This window comes from Ochlerotatus camptorhynchus, unplaced genomic scaffold, assembly GCF_037179485.1.
Source record: "Ochlerotatus camptorhynchus isolate MF236.1 unplaced genomic scaffold, CSIRO-AGI_Acam_v1.1 ptg000066l, whole genome shotgun sequence".
Lineage (NCBI taxonomy): Eukaryota > Metazoa > Arthropoda > Insecta > Diptera > Culicidae > Ochlerotatus > Ochlerotatus camptorhynchus.
Window position 1 is genome coordinate 540,661 of NW_027040556.1, and position 22,503 is coordinate 563,163.

Consider the following 22,503-nt stretch of genomic DNA (forward strand, 5'->3'; position numbering starts at 1 on the left):
TCTCGTTCACGTTGATTTCAGCTATCCGCTCATTCAGCTTCTGGTGGTACTCTGCAGCAACACCATCTACTGTCAAACACTGGATGTTGAAACGCATCGATCTCCGGTTTCTCGAACTAGGGTAAATGTCGGCTTCGGCACCCATTGACTGTTTTCGGCAATCAAAATTTAAACGTTAATTTCACTTTGTTTTACCATCAACACACTTCCCTGAATGTATCCAAATGATTCTTTAGTCTTTCAGCTTCAATCTGATTATATTTGTAGGACCGAGCAATCCTTTTATGCCAGATTTTTCTTCAAATGAAGCATACGTAATACAAAATGGGGCTGATTTCGAGTTGCCGATAATAGAACAGCTGGTTAACACGCAGTTCTAATGGGAAGGTTGCCGAAGAAAAAGAGGCTGCCGACAATAGTCACACTCACCTGAGAAGTTTAGAGCGTTGTAAAAACGCTTTCAAACAGTTTTGAAGAATTCTGTCGATTGGAATGGATAGAGAAGCAAGCAGCAGATGAATTGAAACAAACAGACACGTCATATATGTGCGTGACGCTGTGAAAATGCTAATAGAAGTGCGGACGCTGCTTAGATTGACGAGAATACGTAAATTCCCCTAGTAACGTTCGATAGACGCGCGCGAATTTTCGCGACAACAAGGTAGTGATCCGAGTCGATATTAAGACCCCTGAAGGTCCTGACATCTACGACATCCGAGAAATGCCGACCGTCCACCAACACGTGGTCGATCTGGGAGCAAGTTTCGCCATTAGGGTGTCTCCAGGTGTGCTTTCGGATATCCTTGCGTGCAAAGTGGGTGCTACTGATGGCCATATCACGAGCAGCAGCGAAGTTTATCAGCTTCAGGCCATTATCATTCGTTGCAGAGTGTAGGCTCTCTGTTCCAATGATTGGGCGAAAGAATTCCTCTCTTCCGACCTGCGCGTTTGCATCTCCGATGACAATCTTCACGTCGTGCTTAGGGCACTCATCATAGGTATTATCCAGGCTTTCATAAAACGCGTCCTTCACGTAATCGGATTTATCGTTAGTCGGTGCGTAGATGTTGATCAGGCTGTAATTGAAGAATTTGCCACGAATCCTCAAAACGCAGATGCGCTCGCAAACTGGTTTCCACAGCATAACCCGCTTCATTTGTTTCCCAATCACTACAAAACCAACTCCGTGTTCTGCTCTATAGCCACCGCTGTAGTAGATATGGTATTTGACCGATGTGTTGGCGATAGGATCTACTGCCCTGAATTCACGTTCTCCAGATCTAAGCCACCTTACTTCTTGAATAGCAGCCACACTCACATTCACCTTTTGCAGTTCACGGGCCCGAAGGCCCACTCGTCCAGGTTCATTTAACGTTCTGACATTCCAAGAACCGAGTTTCCATTCATTGTCCTTATTTCGTTGCCGTTGGGTCAGTTGCCGAAAATTCCGTTCGTTTTTTCTTCTTCTTACTTCATTTTTCTGAGTACTTTTATAATTCAGTATGCTACCGTACCAGGGTCGCGATACCTACATCGTGTTGATGGCGCTGCCATCTTAGGTTTAGTTGACACGATTCAACATTTCTTGTTTCAGCCGCTGGATGCCAGATAGACACTGTTTGAGCCGCACCTCCTGGTGGACAGACGTTAGGGTTATTGTGTAGATGGGGCTGCCATCTTGGATTTAGCTGACACAATACAGCATTTCTTTTTCAGCCGCTGGATCGCAGACAGACGCTGTTCGAGCCGCACCTCCTGGTGGACAGACGCTCGACGATTCGCACCTCCTCAGCCTTGCTATCATCACGATATGGGTTAATCGTGATGACATTGCCCACACCCCGCTACCAGAACATATATGGGCATATACTGGCTGTCATCATCCGACACGTGGAAGCTTGAGGTAGGAGCTTGTGAAGACCAGAGCTATGTTGGACGCTCTTTCCCCTGTGGTCCTCACCATTTTGGGGTGCAACGTAGTCTATGTTCAACAATTATTCAAGCTAAGGCTGAAGTAAAATCGATTAAACAACACTTGTTAAGCATCAAATTGTAACCTGGGATAGCCTACTAGACCGTTTGAAGAAACCGGGAAAATTATCGACAAATAAAAAAAAAAGTAAGAGGTATCCAAGACACGACCGTAGATTTGACGTGAATGACGTGCTCGGTATCCATATTCGGCGACTGTGTTAGGGAAACCACTTTTCCCCATCACGGAAACGCCTCATTTTCTGATGACAAAATGCACGAAACTGTTGGTTTATTCAGTAGATAATAAAAAAAAAAGCAAAAATTGATTGGAGGAATTTTTTGCTAGAATTTTCCATTCTCGAGATATTCGCGATCAATCATATATTTTTTTGCATTTTTCTAGCGTCCTCGATCCTGGCGAAAACTTTACCTTAATCTAAGTGTTTCTCGTTAATTGACAAGGTCATGTGGTATTCGGTCATTACGAGAACTTGTATGTACCACTTCAATACTGTTACCAGCATTTGACCACAAACGTTTGGCGGCTGGGGACATTATCAGAGAGCTTTGGGGGTGATGTGGCTGGAGCAAGGCGAGCGAACGTTCAATGAAAATTAACTCTTAAACAACAATAATTTATGGGACCGTCTTATCGTAATGGATGAGTAATGTTGTTTGGAACGAGGGTGACGCGCTTGGCATAGATGGCCCACAGCGACTCACGAAGAGCTACTGCATCCGATCAGTAGCGGTGCGGCTGCTTCCTCCTTTTTCGGTGAATGGACGCTCATGTGGGCTGCTGCTGCTGCTGCTGCTGATGACGACCAAGCGGACATCACCACACAGCGTTCGGCCTAACCAGATGGAATTCGATTTGGAAATCTGTGTTAGGGAAAGCGCTTTTTGCAGGCAATAATTTTGATCACCATTGCAACAGTTGGACATTTGTGTAATTTGCAATAGTGCTCTATTGGAAATTGATAAAGTGTTTTTTTTTTTCAGATAGGTTGGCTTGTTTAGAATTAAAATCCATCCGCTATTGACAGAGTAATAAGTGGTCAAAACCTGACCACTTTTCGTAACGCGGTCGATTTTGGTTATTTGAAATTGCACCCCAATGTGTTGCCGAAAGACGTAATCCTACGTCAAAAAAGGTCACAAATCTAGATATTGAACATCGAGATATGGCGAGTTGACTGTACCCAACTTTCACTTGAAGACCTCTAGACGTGGGTACCTCCGGAGAAGAGCTTTGATTTCTTTATTTGCTTAAAAGCCAACCGTAGGAAAATTTTCATACATACTTACCTTACCTTACCAATCAGGCTAAGTCCTTGTTGTCCTCTGCTGTCCTAAGAAGCCGTCTCCACTCTACTCGATCCATTGCCACACTTTGCCAGTCTCGTCGCAACCCGGGAAGCCGAGCGATTTGCAGTTCAATGTTCCGAGTTTCGAATAGTAGTCCTTATTTCGTCACATACACACTTAGAAATAACTAATTTTACACGTGACGGAATCCATCTTTGACATAAAGCATGAGACGTAAACATATATGTCATGTAAATTAAGTGCTCCGAGACTGAAAAGTTCGTAACTCGACGAAAAGTACGATTGATTGAGTTGAATTGCGCGTCTGTTAAGCCTCAATTTTATGTCAAAATTGACCCTCGTATATGTCAGTCTCAGAGCACCTAAATTTACATTATTTTTTCTAAGGGTGTAGGTCTGTGCCGATTGTTCCGATCCGTATTTCTTACCTCGGTATTTGCAACTTTATATTTTTCCAGAACAGCTTGTTGGGCCTACAGCACGCTTTCTCACTAAGGGGACCATAGTGCACAGCTCTGTTTAGGAGAATCCCACGCTAGGACATGGAGAACAGACGCCGTTTACCCTTTTCCCACCTTTTCGTGGTACGTTACGGGATGTAAGATCTACCACCGATTCCTAGTCTTGACTACTTCAAACTAAGGGAACAGGATTTTTCAGTGATCAAAGGAACACATCTTAGCCCTTGTTACTTTGTATGCCTTGTTGATGGTGATAACTCCTCGGGTTACCTGGACCGAGCATGATCTTGAAACAAGGAAAAATGAGTTAGTTAGTCTTCATCTATGTGATTCCTAATCTTCTATTCGTTGTTTCTTAGTTTGAAGTGGTTAAGACTAGCGTTCTGATGCATGATCATTATCGGAGGACACCCCTCACCATCCCTCTCCAAAGGAGGAGTTTGGTAAATAGAGATGATAAAACCGATTTGTGCCTTCCTAGGAAGTTCCTAAAGTTGTCCTAGCTCGCTGTCTACTCTCTATATGCAATTTTCACACTGCCGTACTCTAAACGGATTTATCAATTCTATACATTCATCTCCTCCTCATCTATCGTATAAAAGTACCACTTTAGTATATTATTTGAAATTAGCATCTTCAACTATGTAAATCGTTGACTTCACGCAGAAGTAATACTAAACATACAGTCATAGTATTTATAGCTGTATTCTCGTAAATGTTCAGAAAACTTCATAGTAGTTGAGAGCAGGGGTTGACGTTTTTTACTAAACTCGCTTCGTTTTCGTGCGCGACAGTCTGTTTGTATTCGTATACTCATGCTCTACCGTCGTCTCTCTCACACAACACAAACGGTAGAATAACGGTGATTTCGTTCTAATTCCCCAATTTGGTGTTAATTAAACCATTTCTGATCAGAAATTAGTTTACTAGGACATCATTGGTTGCTATTTTTGCAGCTCTTATTATGAGAAAAACTAAAATACATACATTCGTGACGGTCTTCGACAACAGTGTCGAATGACAGAGCCTGTCATATGACATTTTAGTTTGGTACTGTACTATGATAGCTTGTTTTGTAAGTGTCGGAGGCAAAGGCAGTCGATTATCACAGAAAATGTGTCGACTACCGTGACCGCTTACAAGACTGGTTGAGAGGAATTAATACTTAATTCCTTTATTGAAGTCGGTCTCTGTTCCGCAATCTAGTGCCAATCAAAAATCGGCCTCACTTCCATTCCTCGGCTGGGATTGAACCCAGCCCTATTGGGTTGTGAGAAAGCAGTCACGCTTACCACTACCCCACCGACGCTGGCCGAGAGGATTCAATAGAAAAATGGGAATTTTACAGAAGTTTTGGGGACTTCTGAAATGTTTTGGGCTATTTAATAGAAGTTCAGAGAACTTCATAAAAAATACGAAGAGCTTCTCAAAACAACCGGAGAACTTGATGCAGAACTTGATTTCGAATCTAATTTCCATCCTACTAAGCACAACCCACAATTAACCTCTCTTTTTCGAACGAATATGAACTCAAAAATGGAATGATTCTACTATGGATGATGTCCAAATTTATGTACCTTTCTATACGTCCCGTTGGATTTGATAAAGAGTCACAAATTGTTGAGATATTGTAAGAAATGTAACACTGCTTCTTGATTGCAAATTCGTTCTACGAGTTTCAATTCCGTCCTAACGCATTTAAAACGCCACTGGTTTTTCTAGGTTTTTCTTCGTTCTACGAATGAAGACAGAAATAATGGATTTGCTAGGAGCGCTTCTTTTGTTTTGAGAACAATGAGTTTAAATATTCATACAACGCACTCGTATAGGCTTTGTGTTGTAGCTTTTGATTTCTAACCCATCGAAACAAATCTAGATAGAGCTGGAATTATGGCGCAACAGATTTTGTAAACAATGACTTCTCTTGATGATTTTTAGGAAGCCAAGGCTCTCCCTGGCAAATCGACATCACCATGGAGTAGAGGAAGGCTTCTCCTACCCGATGGATATGATGGTTTGTGTAGGCATGCCTTGAATTCTGAGAAATCAACGAGAGAAGTCATTGTTTACAAAGGCTGTTACGCCCTAATTTAAGCTCTATCTAGAAATGTATTATTGATATGTGTACGTTGCAATCATGGATATTATTGATGATTTCTGGTCGATAGAACGGAAAAAGGCGATTACGATGAAGCTATAGCGCTCTACCCTCATTGAAGTTCAGGTAATTTCATAGAAGTGAGAGGTACTTAATAAATAATCGGGGAACATCATAGAAGTTCTGGCAATTTCATTGGTTCTATTTCATGGAAATGCATGGATTAGAATAGAATTTCATGAAAGCGCTTGCGTCTTTTACATCAAACAGATATTCAGATATGATACCAGGCTGTTAAGAAATTATTCCAACGAACTTCAGGAATTCTAAGATCACCATGAAGTCCTCTTGATATGTTTGAAGCCTTGATCAGGTATTATTCTAAAAATATTTAAATAGCCAACAATTCAAATCACGTTTATTAGATATTCATTCATAATACCAGGTTGCTCAGAAATTATTCCGAAGGCCTTCAGGTGATCAGAGATCCCCATGATAACCTCAGGTTACTTTTTCAAGGCTTCCGATTGATCAGTTACCAATCTTTCAAACTGTCTAATAATTCAAATCACACCCCTCAGATATTCTCTCATGATACCAGGTGACTCACCTTACCTTTATTATTCTGAAGATCTTCAACTGTCCAACAATTCAAATCATGTCTCTCAGATATTCACCCATGATACCGGTTACTCAGAAATTGTTTCAAAGCAAATCTGGTGATCGGCGAATCTCCACAAATAATCAAATCACATGCTTAAGATATTTTCTCATACGAAGCGAATCAGAAATTATTGCATAGCCCTTCAGGTAATCAGACATCTTCATAAAGGCCTAAGGATATTTTCCCAAGTCTTCAGGATGGCCAGGTACAAATCTGAAGACATCTGGTTGATCAGGTACACGAAATGAAAATTAGTTTTTTTATTAATGTGTTTCACTTATACATTTTCGCCTAAACCGCCGTATGTGTGACCTCTTATACATTTCATTTGACACATGATCTTCATTAGCCTTTTGCAAGGCGTCTGCTTATTAGTTGACTTATACATTTTATGAATAATCAACATTAGAAATTTGCCAAAAGGTATAATGAGATTTCTATCCGTGTACTATTCTGAAGATTCTAAACTGTTCAACAATTCAAATAATGTTTTTCAGATATTATCTAAGGAAACCAGATGAATTCAATTTTTTCCAAAGACCTTCAGGTGATTAGAGATCTCCAAAAACTTCTTTGGTTATTTTTTCAGTAATTCTGGTTGTTCAATTATTCTGAAGATCTTCCACTGACCAATAATTCAAATCAAGTCTCTCAAATATTCTCTTATGATACCAGGTTCCTGATAAATTATTCCAAAGGCCATCAGGTGATCAGATTCATGCTAAAATCAGGTTCGTGCTAAAGTCACGGAAGCATACACATTTTGCACACGCAAACATAATTGTGCGTTGCACTGATCGTGTTACCGTTTCATTTTTGACAGTTTTAAATTTTAGAACTGTCGAGTATTGCGAACGGTCTAGCGAACTTCAGTTACTAGATTACAACTGTAATTAATTTAATTAAAAAGCAGTTAACTGTTTGCAGGGTGTTATCATATAGATCATATTAACAATATGATCCATTGATGCCTTTTCCATGCATTTCAATGGCTACCTGAAAAATATTGCTTCACGCGCCATCTAGCGTTGGAAAGGTCAGCAACGATCAATAATCGAGGGACACGAATATAGGACTTATTACAAAAATTAAAGTCAATATAAACAAATACATTTATAGCCTTTTTGGCCACATAGCCGCTTTCCATGCTAAACATTCGGATCGCTAACTAAGCGAAAGAGTAGACCGTAGACCATATTTTTAATATAATATATTTGTACTAATTAAAATATTAAAAGCTGTAATTAATGGACTTAATTTAATTACTGCACTTCTCAGCGTCGGAGTTAAATGATACTGCGTGCCCCTAGGTTCCCCCCATTAGTGTATACATTAGTAAACAAACCAATATAACTGAACTCATGAAGACCATATAACATAAATAAATTGAGCGTGGGACAACTCCTGTACTGTACTCGATTTTCGAATTATTGATTCCGTAAAGGATTTAAGGGCTAGAGTAGCGGTCTCAGCATTTCACTCTTAATTTCTTGATAAGTATTCTTAAGTATAGAGTCTAAGCTAACTATTTTCATTAGCTCATCAAGTATCGCATACATCATTCTTTAAAGACACACTAAAGAGGGGTTTACTTTATATGATTTAAAACATTTGAAAACATCATTGTACAGTGGGGGAAATTCGTTTAAACGCAATGTCATTTTTGCGTTTATTTTCAACACAAAAGATCGAGACAAAAAATCAAATATAGTTTGTCATAGCCCATCAGAAGTCTCGTATTTGAGAACACAATTTGATTGGAAGTTCATAATGACTTTTGAAAAAATCCCAAAAAAGGTGATTTTGGGGTGGAAATTCGTTTAAACGCACTTTTAGTTTTATTAATCAAATCGAGTTCACAGTTCAAAAATCAACAATAAACAATAGTTAATACTTCGTTTGCTTTCCGTTTTTCTGAATAGTTTCGAAAATTCTGTTCGGCATTGATTTCACCAGCTTCTGCAGAGTTGTATCAGGTATCAAGCTCCAGGCTTCTCTTACGGCTGACTCAAGTTCACGAACTGTTTTAAACTGCCTTCCGCCTTTGTAAACCTGTCGTGCCAGGATGCCCCACAAGTTCTCGATAGGATTTAGATCCGGACTACGAGCTGGCCAATCCAAAAGACTGATGTCTCGTTCAGAAAACCATTTCAAAGATTGCTTGCTGACATGAATTGCTGCATTATCCTGTTGAAATACGAAATTTTCCGGCATAACGTCTTCAGTAAACGGGATCAAAACATCTTCCAGAAGCTCCAAGTACTTTCCCGAATTCATCCTGGTTGAAATGGTGGCAATAGGGGTCTTTCCATGGATCGAAAAAGCGGCCCAACACATTAGAGTACCACCTCCAAAGTTCCTGCTCAACTTAACCTGCGGAGATTTCCTCAAATCGTGCCAATAATATGCGGTGCAGTCTGGGCCGTCCAAATTGAATTTCTTCTCGTCAGAAAAAATAACATTGTCCCATTCCGTAGTCCAAGACATGTATTTTTTAGCGAAATTCAATCTGGCGCTAATGTGGGCCGGTTGAAGATTGGGTTTTTTTGCTTTTTTGGTGTACTTTAAGTGGCCACTTCCATGCACTGTAACTGGAAAGTACCCATTAATGGGTGAAAAAGTGCCCATTTCGCGGTAAAGTAGGTAAACTCATAAAATGGGTAAAATGTCTTTACCCACTAATGGGTAAAGAGCTTATACGTCAAATCATGGGGTACTTTTTACCCATTTCCAGAACGCATTGTTTTCCGTAACTGGGTAAAAAAGTACCCATTTTTTAAAATGTATTTATGGGACTCAAATTTGTGGAATGAAACAAATATGCTTTTAACAACGTTATAAGCTAAGAAATCATTCAAATCATATAGTATTTCTTTCTAAACGGCGCCGGTGGTGTAGTGGTAAGCGTGATTACCTCTCACCCCCAGCAGGCTTGGGTTCAATCCCAGTCGGCGCCGCCGGGATGTTCTGAGGCATAACATCTCTGATCACGCCTTCCTTCGGATGGGAAGTAAAGCCGTTGGTCCCCGGTTCATGAGTTGATGGGTCGATAGGTAGGGTCCAGGTGTGGGAGCTGCCTTCCTGGCACGTCGGTAGTATTGGTGCTCAGCACGGAAAACAAGATCGACGGAAAAAACAAACCAAAGGAAAAAAAAAAATATAGTATTTCTTACCTTGAAGCTTTTTGAAGCTATCACCATTCTTTAAACTATTCATATATATCACTTTTTGTACTTTTCAAAACGGAACAAATGCACTCGAAAATGTAAACCAAGTATGTCAGCAACGTTATGGTGCAACAAAGATATTTTTCACCCAATAATGGGTAAATATGTACCCATTTTTGATCTCTGAACAGGTTTCGGAAATGGGTGAAAAAGTACCCACTATTTGAAATTTTCATTTACGCAATTTTTGACAGGTCCATACACTACCACAAAATGGGTACTTTTTCACCCATTAATGGGTACTCGCCAGTTACAGTGTGTAGAATCTGCCGTACACGCCTCTTAGAAATGGAAAGCCCCATTTCTTGCTTGATTTGCGCAGCAGAGAAGTTTCCAGAGTCTCCCATTTGTACACTGTAACTGGAAAGTACCCATTAATGGGTGAAAAAGTGCCCATTTCGCGGTAAAGTAGGTAAACTCATAAAATGGGTAAAATGTCTTTACCCACTAATGGGTAAAGAGCTTATACGTCAAATCATGGGGTACTTTTTACCCATTTCCAGAACGCATTGTTTTCCGTAACTGGGTAAAAAAGTACCCATTTTTTAAAATGTATTTATGGGACTCAAATTTGTGGAATGAAACAAATATGCTTTTAACAACGTTATAAGCTAAGAAATCATTCAAATCATATAGTATTTCTTTCTAAACGGCGCCGGTGGTGTAGTGGTAAGCGTGATTACCTCTCACCCCCAGCAGGCTTGGGTTCAATCCCAGTCGGCGCCGCCGGGATGTTCTGAGGCATAACATCTCTGATCACGCCTTCCTTCGGATGGGAAGTAAAGCCGTTGGTCCCCGGTTCATGAGTTGATGGGTCGATAGGTAGGGTCCAGGTGTGGGAGCTGCCTTCCTGGCACGTCGGTAGTATTGGTGCTCAGCACGGAAAACAAGATCGACGGAAAAAACAAACCAAAGGAAAAAAAAAAATATAGTATTTCTTACCTTGAAGCTTTTTGAAGCTATCACCATTCTTTAAACTATTCATATATATCACTTTTTGTACTTTTCAAAACGGAACAAATGCACTCGAAAATGTAAACCAAGTATGTCAGCAACGTTATGGTGCAACAAAGATATTTTTCACCCAATAATGGGTAAATATGTACCCATTTTTGATCTCTGAACAGGTTTCGGAAATGGGTGAAAAAGTACCCACTATTTGAAATTTTCATTTACGCAATTTTTGACAGGTCCATACACTACCACAAAATGGGTACTTTTTCACCCATTAATGGGTACTCGCCAGTTACAGTGTGTAGAATCTGCCGTACACGCCTCTTAGAAATGGAAAGCCCCATTTCTTGCTTGATTTGCGCAGCAGAGAAGTTTCCAGAGTCTCCCATTTGTACACTGTAACTGGAAAGTACCCATTAATGGGTGAAAAAGTGCCCATTTCGCGGTAAAGTAGGTAAACTCATAAAATGGGTAAAATGTCTTTACCCACTAATGGGTAAAGAGCTTATACGTCAAATCATGGGGTACTTTTTACCCATTTCCAGAACGCATTGTTTTCCGTAACTGGGTAAAAAAGTACCCATTTTTTAAAATGTATTTATGGGACTCAAATTTGTGGAATGAAACAAATATGCTTTTAACAACGTTATAAGCTAAGAAATCATTCAAATCATATAGTATTTCTTTCTAAACGGCGCCGGTGGTGTAGTGGTAAGCGTGATTACCTCTCACCCCAGCAGGCTTGGGTTCAATCCCAGTCGGCGCCGCCGGGATGTTCTGAGGCATAACATCTCTGATCACGCCTTCCTTCGGATGGGAAGTAAAGCCGTTGGTCCCCGGTTCATGAGTTGATGGGTCGATAGGTAGGGTCCAGGTGTGGGAGCTGCCTTCCTGGCACGTCGGTAGTATTGGTGCTCAGCACGGAAAACAAGATCGACGGAAAAAACAAACCAAAGGAAAAAAAAAAATATAGTATTTCTTACCTTGAAGCTTTTTGAAGCTATCACCATTCTTTAAACTATTCATATATATCACTTTTTGTACTTTTCAAAACGGAACAAATGCACTCGAAAATGTAAACCAAGTATGTCAGCAACGTTATGGTGCAACAAAGATATTTTTCACCCAATAATGGGTAAATATGTACCCATTTTTGATCTCTGAACAGGTTTCGGAAATGGGTGAAAAAGTACCCACTATTTGAAATTTTCATTTACGCAATTTTTGACAGGTCCATACACTACCACAAAATGGGTACTTTTTCACCCATTAATGGGTACTCGCCAGTTACAGTGTGTAGAATCTGCCGTACACGCCTCTTAGAAATGGAAAGCCCCATTTCTTGCTTGATTTGCGCAGCAGAGAAGTTTCCAGAGTCTCCCATTTGTACACTGTAACTGGAAAGTACCCATTAATGGGTGAAAAAGTGCCCATTTCGCGGTAAAGTAGGTAAACTCATAAAATGGGTAAAATGTCTTTACCCACTAATGGGTAAAGAGCTTATACGTCAAATCATGGGGTACTTTTTACCCATTTCCAGAACGCATTGTTTTCCGTAACTGGGTAAAAAAGTACCCATTTTTTAAAATGTATTTATGGGACTCAAATTTGTGGAATGAAACAAATATGCTTTTAACAACGTTATAAGCTAAGAAATCATTCAAATCATATAGTATTTCTTTCTAAACGGCGCCGGTGGTGTAGTGGTAAGCGTGATTACCTCTCACCCCAGCAGGCTTGGGTTCAATCCCAGTCGGCGCCGCCGGGATGTTCTGAGGCATAACATCTCTGATCACGCCTTCCTTCGGATGGGAAGTAAAGCCGTTGGTCCCCGGTTCATGAGTTGATGGGTCGATAGGTAGGGTCCAGGTGTGGGAGCTGCCTTCCTGGCACGTCGGTAGTATTGGTGCTCAGCACGGAAAACAAGATCGACGGAAAAAACAAACCAAAGGAAAAAAAAAATATAGTATTTCTTACCTTGAAGCTTTTTGAAGCTATCACCATTCTTTAAACTATTCATATATATCACTTTTTGTACTTTTCAAAACGGAACAAATGCACTCGAAAATGTAAACCAAGTATGTCAGCAACGTTATGGTGCAACAAAGATATTTTTCACCCAATAATGGGTAAATATGTACCCATTTTTGATCTCTGAACAGGTTTCGGAAATGGGTGAAAAAGTACCCACTATTTGAAATTTTCATTTACGCAATTTTTGACAGGTCCATACACTACCACAAAATGGGTACTTTTTCACCCATTAATGGGTACTCGCCAGTTACAGTGTATGATTTGGTTTCGGACACGGTTGGTGATCTTCGAATTTCCCTTTGTTTTCTTTTTTACGCCATACGTCTTGCCTTTTTTCAGCAGGTTCCTGATTGCTGCTTCCGATCTGTGGATCACACGTGCAATTTTGCGATTGCTCTCACCGCGACTTTTGAGTTCTCGAACCAGTATTTGCTCCGACTGGCTTAAATACTTTCCTTTACCCATTTTGTCGAAAACAAGCAACAACTACCGCGCAACGCAAATTTAAACTCGTGTTAATGGCGAACGAGGGCTATACAGTGTAAATATGACAGATGCGCAAGATAACAGGAGCATAGGTACGCTCAATGCGGCTTTACGTTAGTGTGCGTTTAAACGAATTTCCCCTCTAAAATCACCTTTATTGGATTTTTTCAGAGACCACAATGAACTTCCGTTCAAATTGTGTTCTCAAATACGAGACTTCTGATGGGCTATGACAAACTATATTTGATTTTTTGTCTCGATCTTTTGTGTTGAAAATAAACGCAAAAATGACATTGCGTTTAAACGAATTACCCCCACTGTATATTTGGTTATACATGTGCTACCATTTCAGTTACAGAGAAAATGAACAAATTCTTCGAAATTTGTAATTCCTAATCTTTCTCATTCATCTTCAAGATGGATGTTTAGGTATACTTTAGGTGCAATAAGACCACTGAAAAAACGCACGCGTTTCGTAGAAGAACATTAGAAAAGTTTTTCGGAAAGGGGTCTTTAAAAAGGCGGGTCATTACTGTATTGATTGATTTGAAAAATTCCAACATGGAATTAATATGGTTGAAATATGATAATAACGATCAATAAAATTATTTCTTTTCAAGTTAGTCCAAAGTAAACTAAACTTTTGATTAATTTATTCCTGTTCAAAACCTTTCGAAATGATTGTTCTCACTGCATAGGTGGGGGGGTGGTTATCTATCTCCCCAATGATGGATTTTAAAGTGTGGAAACCCCTCCAGAAACATGTCAAAAGCGACGTCCCTATCCACAAAAAGCATCGCCGACGAGGATGGGATTCGAACCCACGCGTGCAGAGCACATTGGATTAGCAGTCCAACGCCTTAACCACTCGGCCACCTCGTCGCTTGTGTCTGCCGAAAGCCAACAGCACAACAGGAATTCTAGCGCGCAGCCCTCTCTCGCACCTTCAGCTTGTTTCATGCACAACAACAAAAGCCACTCAAAGCGCGAGGCGGCTCTCCGTCGCCGTCGTCAGCTGACTGATAAATATACAACCAAAAGGTTCATCGCCTCTTTACACACAAGCACACCGTACGGCATAATAAACCATTTCGAAAGAACATCGTTATCACATTTTGTTTTTATTATTGATTCTCCTCGCGGTGCGCGCTCTGTCCTTGCCATGCCACCAGCCCGGCGCAGGGTAGACAACATTCAAATTTGAAAACGTGTACGGGAAAAAGTTTAAAGCCCAACCACACAACACACATATCCTCCCCGCATACACTTAGAGAGAATCTAATTGCCTCTGGTGCATAAACTTCAATAGCAGCAGCGAAGCAAGCACCGAAAGCCGGGCGAAGTTTATGCCGCTTCCGAATGGCAATTGGAAGCTTTATTACGTTCTCATATTTGCTTTTCTGTTTCCATCTTTCCCCGCGTCCCTGCATACGTCGTTCAGCCGTTCCTCGTCGTTGTTCCAAAAATAAATGAGTTCCGTTTCAAGTATTTTTGAAATTAGTTCAAGAAGATTTAATGAAAATGTTATCTCTCTTTTCAGATCGCTCTTCAATATCAGCCGTAGATTACGGCGAACGACGACAACGACGGCTACGTCGACTTGAATGAGAAACTTGTGGTAAGTACTTTTACCGATAAAAGGAACACCCTAGTGATGGTAGCCGGTAGCGTAGCGTATCCCAGGGATACACTCCACTCTCTTCGTTGCCATTGCATTCTTACACTGCCATCGGAAAATAGAAATAGGTCCTATATAGGTTGGTTGGAAGGGTATGGAATGGGATAGGTATAACAAAACAAAAACTTTCACGAGCTGCAAACACCCATTGCGGGATGACACAACCTCGTCCCCTCGGATGAAGCCGTCCCGGTGCCTTCGTCTGTGCAGAGTATTTATATATCAAAAAGGGAAAAGGGGAATAAATGGGATTCCCTGTGATTTAATGCTATCAAAATATTATGATTTAATTTGAGCGAGAACAACATCAAAGCCGTTCCGTGTGGCAGTGGAGAATCCTGTCGGTGTTGGATTGACGCTGCAAAAAAGAAAAGCAGGAAATGAGATGCTCTCTATGGTTGGGAAAGGTGGAATGGATGTACTAGGTTATACAGTAGTTCGTCCGGTTGCGCGCATTGAGGCCGGAACAGGGGATTCTATTTAAGCTGTTTTTGATTGGATTCGCAAATTACTATCATCGGGGTTAGCTAATCTAATGGACATACATACAAACGTGTTTTTGGATTTCGATAGGAAGAATGTGTGACGTGCCATGCGTCACCTTGATTCCCACTTGTTTGTACTTTATACCTAATACGTAATACTAACTCACTGATTTAAGCATGTCGCTATTCTTGTTTTCTTCAACGGAAGTGATCATTTATAAATGATAAATTCTGAAAGAAGCTACACTAGTTAAGTTAAGTTAACCAAAAAATGGGATTCTACAAAATACAGAGCCAATTGTGCATGAATACTAAACTAAGCGAAAAAGAGGAGAATACTGTAACAGGCAATAGATGTGGATAGAAGAAACGAGGGTTGATACGGCTAAAGGTGAATTCACTCGTCCGATTATTGCGTGGCATGAAACTTGGCTCGGTTCTCCCAGCTTCCGAGAGCAACGAACGAGAAGCAACGGTGGAATCAATCTGACATTAAATTAAAGATTTCCTAGCTTTGAAGAGTGAGATTTGTTGTAATTTATTTTGCATGCACCGATCTTTAAAAAAATGAATCGTTCTTAAAATGATACTCAATCTCGAGTGCTTTGTTGGGTCTAGCTTCTTGTAGAATTATTGATGCCTGGAGATCGATCTCACGCAAAACAGTGTTCATCTGTCATTAATATATGAAGAGCACGGCGAGATAGCTTTTCCTGCTATATGTTTCGGCCATCTACGGAAATTCAAACCAGGGGCTCGGATGGCATCCAGTGAAACTCGTCGTCAAGACAGGCGTGTGGCCAAACCACAACATTTGTTGCATATTACAATGAAAATTCTACGCCTTAGAGTTGCCGAAGGCTTGCAATGCACTTTGAAGTGCACGGGGACCACTAACATTACACGTGTCAACCTTAAAGACCCCATTATTCATGGAGCAGTGCATTGAGCGAAATCTATCCTTCCTCAAATCAATACCGAATTCAGTACAGTACATATTGGCAACAAAGGAAGAGAAATTTGTTCATCATGATGTGACACTTAGTGGAAATGAGATGAAGTGGTCCCATTTGTTTATTCTCCTACATCGGTTGTCAGAAGGACACAATGGCAATGAATTAACAGATCCTATCCAGGAATTGACTGCACTACAAAGAGCAGCTCTGGTCAATGATGATCCAGTCACGTGCTGTGTGTACTTCAACAAGCTGGTTGACACGATTGAATTTCAACACCCACCGTTCGAAAAATTCATGTAAATTTCAGCGAGATATAGCGCACATAAAATTAACGCTAGAATTGGCATAAATTTACGCGATATTTCGTGTAAATTTAAGCGCAATATCGCATAAATTATCAATATTGTATACAAGTTTGTAAACGATTTCACTGTTTATGCCAAGAATAGCTCAAAACTAAGCGAAGAGAGTTAAAATTCAGATTTTTTCTGGGCCGTGGAAGTCCTCATGCGCACATGTTGTTATGGCTGAACAAGGATCCCCGGGAAGCAATCAGTGAAAGTATGCCAAAAACTACAGGTGCAACAGTATCATGGTATTCATGCCTGTAGGCCCTTTCCAGGGCCACCAAGATTTTCCAAAAGAGTTAAATTTCTGAACATGACCCAACTAAAACTCATATCACACGTTTCTTTTCAGGGCAATCATAGTCATACTAAAGACTATAAACAGAAAGAACCCCGCTCAAATTCCTATTCCTACACAAAACACAAGTCCTGCTGCAGTTAACAAATAACATTTATTATATAAGACCACGTAGCCAGCGTCACCATTGCGTACAACCCCAGAGGGCTGTCCCTAGTAGTTTTTCAAAAAATTCTTTCATCGATTTATCATTTAACGTAAAATATCACCTTAGAACAAAAAAAAAAATATCACCTTAAAACAAAAAAATATATCACCTTCGACTAAAAAAAATCCGTAGAAATCCGTAGATTTGAATAAGTCTACGGAATTGCACAGAAACAAATCTGGCATCTCTGATTATACCAGCTGTAAAATGAGAGAGGGGATTAAGGGGGTAGTGAATTCAATTATAATAATTCTAACGTGGTTTATAATTCTTATGTATTTGTATTTCCTTAACTATTTACGCCCTTTATTTATAATTATATAGCAAGCTTCTACCAATTCATCACCTCGCATCACACAGGTAAAAAAGATATCAACGTTTGAATTAAACAAATAGACATTTTTAGCCAATTTTTCATGCGATGAATCCTGAACTTTAATTTTAAGCTACCATGTGTCAACTGTTTACAGGGAGATCCGAGTAGGCTCTGCCCGCGAACGGTTGATTTTGTTTTCGCTGGCGCTGATTTCATCTGTTTTCCGCATATTTTTTAATTGTACCAAATCAAAAAAATATTAGTTTTCGCGTATGAACAAGTGTAAATTAAGATCTATCACGTTTAAGGAAGTTTGTTTAGTGATATTGTAATTAACGTGAAAAATCTGGGAAAAGAATTTGTTTCGAGTAGCTGTGTTGCTGTGGTGTCGCGTTGGTCGGTTTTTCTTTTCGCTTGCTTTTTGGTGCTTTGCCTCCCTCCCAAGAAGAGTTTTACCGGTTTTTTTTTTCTTTTCTTGGTGCTGGCGTTCTGCCTTCTGGAGGATGCACGCAAATGAGGTGTCAGGCAAAAATTCGGTGCAAATGAAAAACTTCGCGTGTGATTCAAAATGTCGTGTTCGGTTGTAAAAACAACGCGGAAGATTTTTTCGACTACCGCGAGTGAACAAACCGGTGCTTTTTCGGAGGCAGAATTTGGTGAGATCCTTCTGATTTATAATCAATCATAAATGCATATTTCCATATATTACTAAATACGCGCCAGATTTCGAAACATCACATTTCGAAATCTGGAAGTGTGTTTGCAGTACCATTATTCATATGATAACGGTAGTGTTTACATGCGGGGCTTATTGTATGTGAAAGTATCCTCGGAATGGACGTGAATTACCAGGCATTCTGAAATGGGTTGCTGAATCTGCAGTAGAGCTATCGCTTTCTAACTCCCGGACTAAACTTGCTTATTATTACATCAAGGATTGTTGTAAGCAAATTTCTTCCATAATACCACTGCCGGCCAGTGGGGGTTAGATTGAACACACACACACACACACACACACACACACACACACACACACACCATGTGTCAACTGTTTACAGCCCAATTTTAAAAGCGATAAGTATTATTTTTCTGTAATTATGGCCAAAAAAGTGGGGAAATTTCACGCGAATACAAGGGGTGGTCCTAGGGGTGGTCAGTCAACACACTTATTTTGCGTCAACACTTTTCTCAGTGTGTTTCAAGTGTGCCGTGTTGTGCCGAGAGTGTCAGTCATCGGACTGACTTTTTTTTAACTAGTTCGTTTATTTACTAGGCTAAGTCGTGTGTGACATTTTGCGGAGCCAAAATCAGTAATGCTTGATTTACATTTTAAATAGCAGTATTTCTAGGTTAGTATTGGGTACCAATTACTCGTGGCGGGCTCGAGGTTAATGGGTAACAATTTCGATTGGAAGGATCTAGGTAGGAAACTTGTTTCTGAAGCCTCCTTCAGATACTACTCTCGGACGGTTGACCAAATCCTGGCTGGGCAGGGGCAAGTAGCACAGGAACAGGAGGATAATAAGACTGGGTCACAATGACGGGAAATTGTTTGGAAAGGAGGGGATAGTCACATCAAACTCTAACATCAGACAAACAAAGGAATTCGTAGATCGCCTGCATGTAGGGAAGATCACGTGTTCCCAATACATCTCTTACTTCACGGAAGGGTTGTCTACCTCGGGCCACTAGGGTATCCAATAGTCGTGCTCTGGAGGCGTCATTACCCGGGCAATACCAAACTGCGTGATCGATGTCAGCATAACCGGTTCTGCACCTACATATATTGCTATCAACGAGGTTTATTCTATAGAGATGTGCGTCTAGCGAGTAGTGGTTGGACATAAGTCTTGACATCACTCGAATGAATCCCCGACTTACATCCAGACCTTTGAACCACGCTCTCGACGAAAAATTTGGAGTAATGGAATGTAACCACCGCCCAAGGGAATTATTTGTCCAATCGTTTTGCCAACTTAAAAGAGAACTCTGACGTACTAATGGGAAAAAAATCATCATGTGAAATTCTTCTATCATAAATCTCGCCTTGTTTTGCGCCCACCTTTGCGAGAGAGTCTACCTTCTCATTGCCTGGGATTGAGCAATGTGAGGGGACCCATACAAAGGTAATCATATATGATCTTTCGACCAGCAAACTCATCTGCTCCCTTACCTTTGAAAGGAAATTAGATGAGTGCCTTCCTTGTGCCTCAATCGAACTGCGACTTTCCGAGAAGATGAAGTAATGGTCTATGGACATATCGGAAATCATCCCCAATGCGAAGTTGATTGCTGCTAGCTCAGCAACATAAACGGAAAAAGGTTCCTGAAGTTTCCGAAAGGCGGTTGAGTATTCATTGAAGACGCCGAAGCCAGTGGATCAATCAATGCGTGATCCATCAGTGAAAAATCTTCTATTGCAATTGACTTGTTGGTACTTTTCAGCAAAAATGCGGGGAATTGAGATAGGTCGAAGTTGATCTGGAACTCCTTGAATAGCCTGTTTCATGGAGAGATCATAGTCAATGGGGGAACTGTAGTTAGTAAAGCATACACGAGAGGGGTTATAGCAAGGAAGGCTAATATCCGATGACATATAATTAGGATAGATTCGCACGAATCTAGACTGGATGCTCAATTCGAGCATTTCTTCGAAGTTTTCAATCACAAGGTTGTTACTGACACTACATTTAATCAATATTCTTAATGAGAGCTCCCAGAAACGGTTCTGCAGGGGTTTTATGCCCGCTAGGACCTCTAGGCTCATATTGTGTGTTGAATTTGTGTGTTCCAATTTGATTAGGTGGCTTTTTCTTGCCGAGAGGAAGCAAAAGGGGCCATACTCAAGAACGGAAAGAATAGTCGTTTTATATAGTTAATGAGGTCTTTCGGGTGAGCAGCCCACCATGTCCCGGAAATTGATCGTAGAAAGTTGACACTTTTGTTTCAAATACGTAATGTGGGTACCCTAAGTGCATTTGGAATCAAACCAGACTCCAAGGTATTTGAAGGTTAAAGATTGGGTAATGTCTCTGCCCAAAAGATTTAGACGCAGTTGGGCTGGAAACCGCTTCCTTGTAAACACTACCAATTCAATTTTTTGCGGTGAAAACTCGATCCCTAAATTTCTTGCCCAGAGAGACAGATTATTTAGGGAATTTTGCAATGGTTTTTGCAAGATTTCTGCACGTGGACCTTTCATGGAAACCACGGCATCGTCTGCAAGCTGTCTAAGCGTGCATAGATTATCTAAGCAGTTATTAATATCTTTGATATAGAAATTATAAAGTAAGGGACTTAAACATGAACCTTGGGGTAAGCCCATGTAGCTAATTCTAGAAGTTGTCAGTTGACCTAGATTGAAGGTCATTTGTTTTTCTGACAGCAAATGATACAAGAAATGATTCAAAATACCGGGTAATCCACTACTGTGCAAATTGTCTGACAGTATGTCTATGGAAACCGGATCAAATGCGCCCTTAATATCCAAAAAGACTGAAGCCAATTGCTCCTTGTGCGCAAAGGCCAGTTGAATATCAGATGAAAGCATCGCTAGACAATCGTTTGTTCCTTTACTCTTCCGGAAACCAAATTGCGTATTTGAAAGTAGATTGTTTGATTCAACCCAATGGTCAAGTCTTAATAGGATCATTTTTTTTCTAATAATTTCCTCAGGCATGATAACATAGAGATCGGACGGTAAGAATTGTGATACGACGCTGGTTTCCCAGGCTTTTGAATAGCTATTACTTCAACCTGTCTTCATGCTGGTGGAACTATATTTAATTCCATAAAAGCTCGGACTGACTTTGTTTGTGAATAATTGTATGTTTGGCAACCCGGTATTTTGACAGTTCAAATGTTTTGTTTCGCTTGCCGAAAGTGAGCGATAGGAATATCGTACGTGTTGATGCTCTTCGAGAACCCATTCGTGGACGTTGAGGAAGTCCTGCAATCCAAACTGATTATTCAGCAAGAAATCAGCGAAGAATTGGAGCATTCGCTGTTGGACAAGAATCCCAAAACTCGGATCAACAGCCAGGAAATGGAAGGATGACGCAGAAAATCAATTCGTCGCAGTTAAATTTGTCCAAAATCACCCCGTGCGAACCGTACGAAACCAATCCGGAGAAGTACTAAGTAGATGCGAATATCTGCTCCAGCCAGACGGGACTGTCCACGTCGCCGCACAGCGTTTCGATGGTGAAGATAACGAGACTTTTGATTCACGTTGTTTAGAGTTTATTGGTTGTAACTAGTGTAGCTCTACTGTCTGTTCCCGGTATGTTCTCAATAGTAACTACTGGGCAATTTAGCTGATTAAAGTTATCGAAAAATGCAACTGCGGTTCAAGATGGAAACATTTGATTGAGGTCAACTATTGTTTTGATAGGGTTGGTTTATACTACTACTATTGTGGGTGTGGGTGTAAAGTGAATGGTTTATTCTTGAAAAACGTACCGGTACTGCTGATGATGATGACAGATGCTAAAGATGGACGGCTTCGGCGACGTTGGGCGAGTGCTCGCTGGACTCACTGTGCTACGAATTCTGCCAGATTCGGTGTGGCAATCGTGGTGAAGGTTGGCAAAGTGGCGGTGTGAGGAAGCGGATTTGTTGGCGCGTGAAACCACTATAGGTCCTCCCAGGTGTCTTCCCTCTTAGACTTACATTGGCAGAGCCCAGGCAAGGCCAGAATGACTCTACCGAGAGGGGAACGTCTCCTTGGCGGTTACGGAGGGTTCCCGAGACAAATTCCTTCCAGTCGATTATTTTTGGTGTGGTTTGAGGAAAGCTAGTTCCTTTGCTTATAGACCTAGCGGCCCCTAGAGATTGCTAAGCTGGATCACGTGCGCGTCGGTTGATCTTGTCAACGGACAAAATGGCGGTGTGTACCAAACGATAATACAAAAGGTCCTGTGAGGGTATCGAATGGATGTTAGTTCTGCCGTTAGCTATGGTTTGGGCAGAGAACTATTTACCTG

The 22,503-nt window shown here is 40.7% G+C and overlaps 1 protein-coding gene and 1 non-coding gene across 4 annotated transcripts in view; one reads left to right on the forward strand and one right to left on the reverse strand.

Annotated features, from left to right (window-relative positions):
* The window catches only part of LOC135697078 (mpv17-like protein), a 398,788-nt gene that overhangs the window by 310,691 nt on the left and 65,594 nt on the right, over positions 1–22,503 (forward strand). For 2 of the 3 annotated variants that reach the window (XM_065216673.1, XM_065216674.1), the window contains one exon: positions 14,768–14,845. The gene's annotated coding sequence lies outside the window, so the exon portion shown is untranslated. Of the gene's footprint in view, positions 1–14,645; positions 14,701–14,767; positions 14,846–22,503 lie in introns of those variants that run through there. The other variant, XM_065216675.1, reaches the window with a different exon arrangement.
* TRNAS-GCU (transfer RNA serine (anticodon GCU)) lies at positions 14,028–14,109 on the reverse strand. Its single transcript has one exon. It is a non-coding gene; the product is annotated as a tRNA-Ser (tRNA).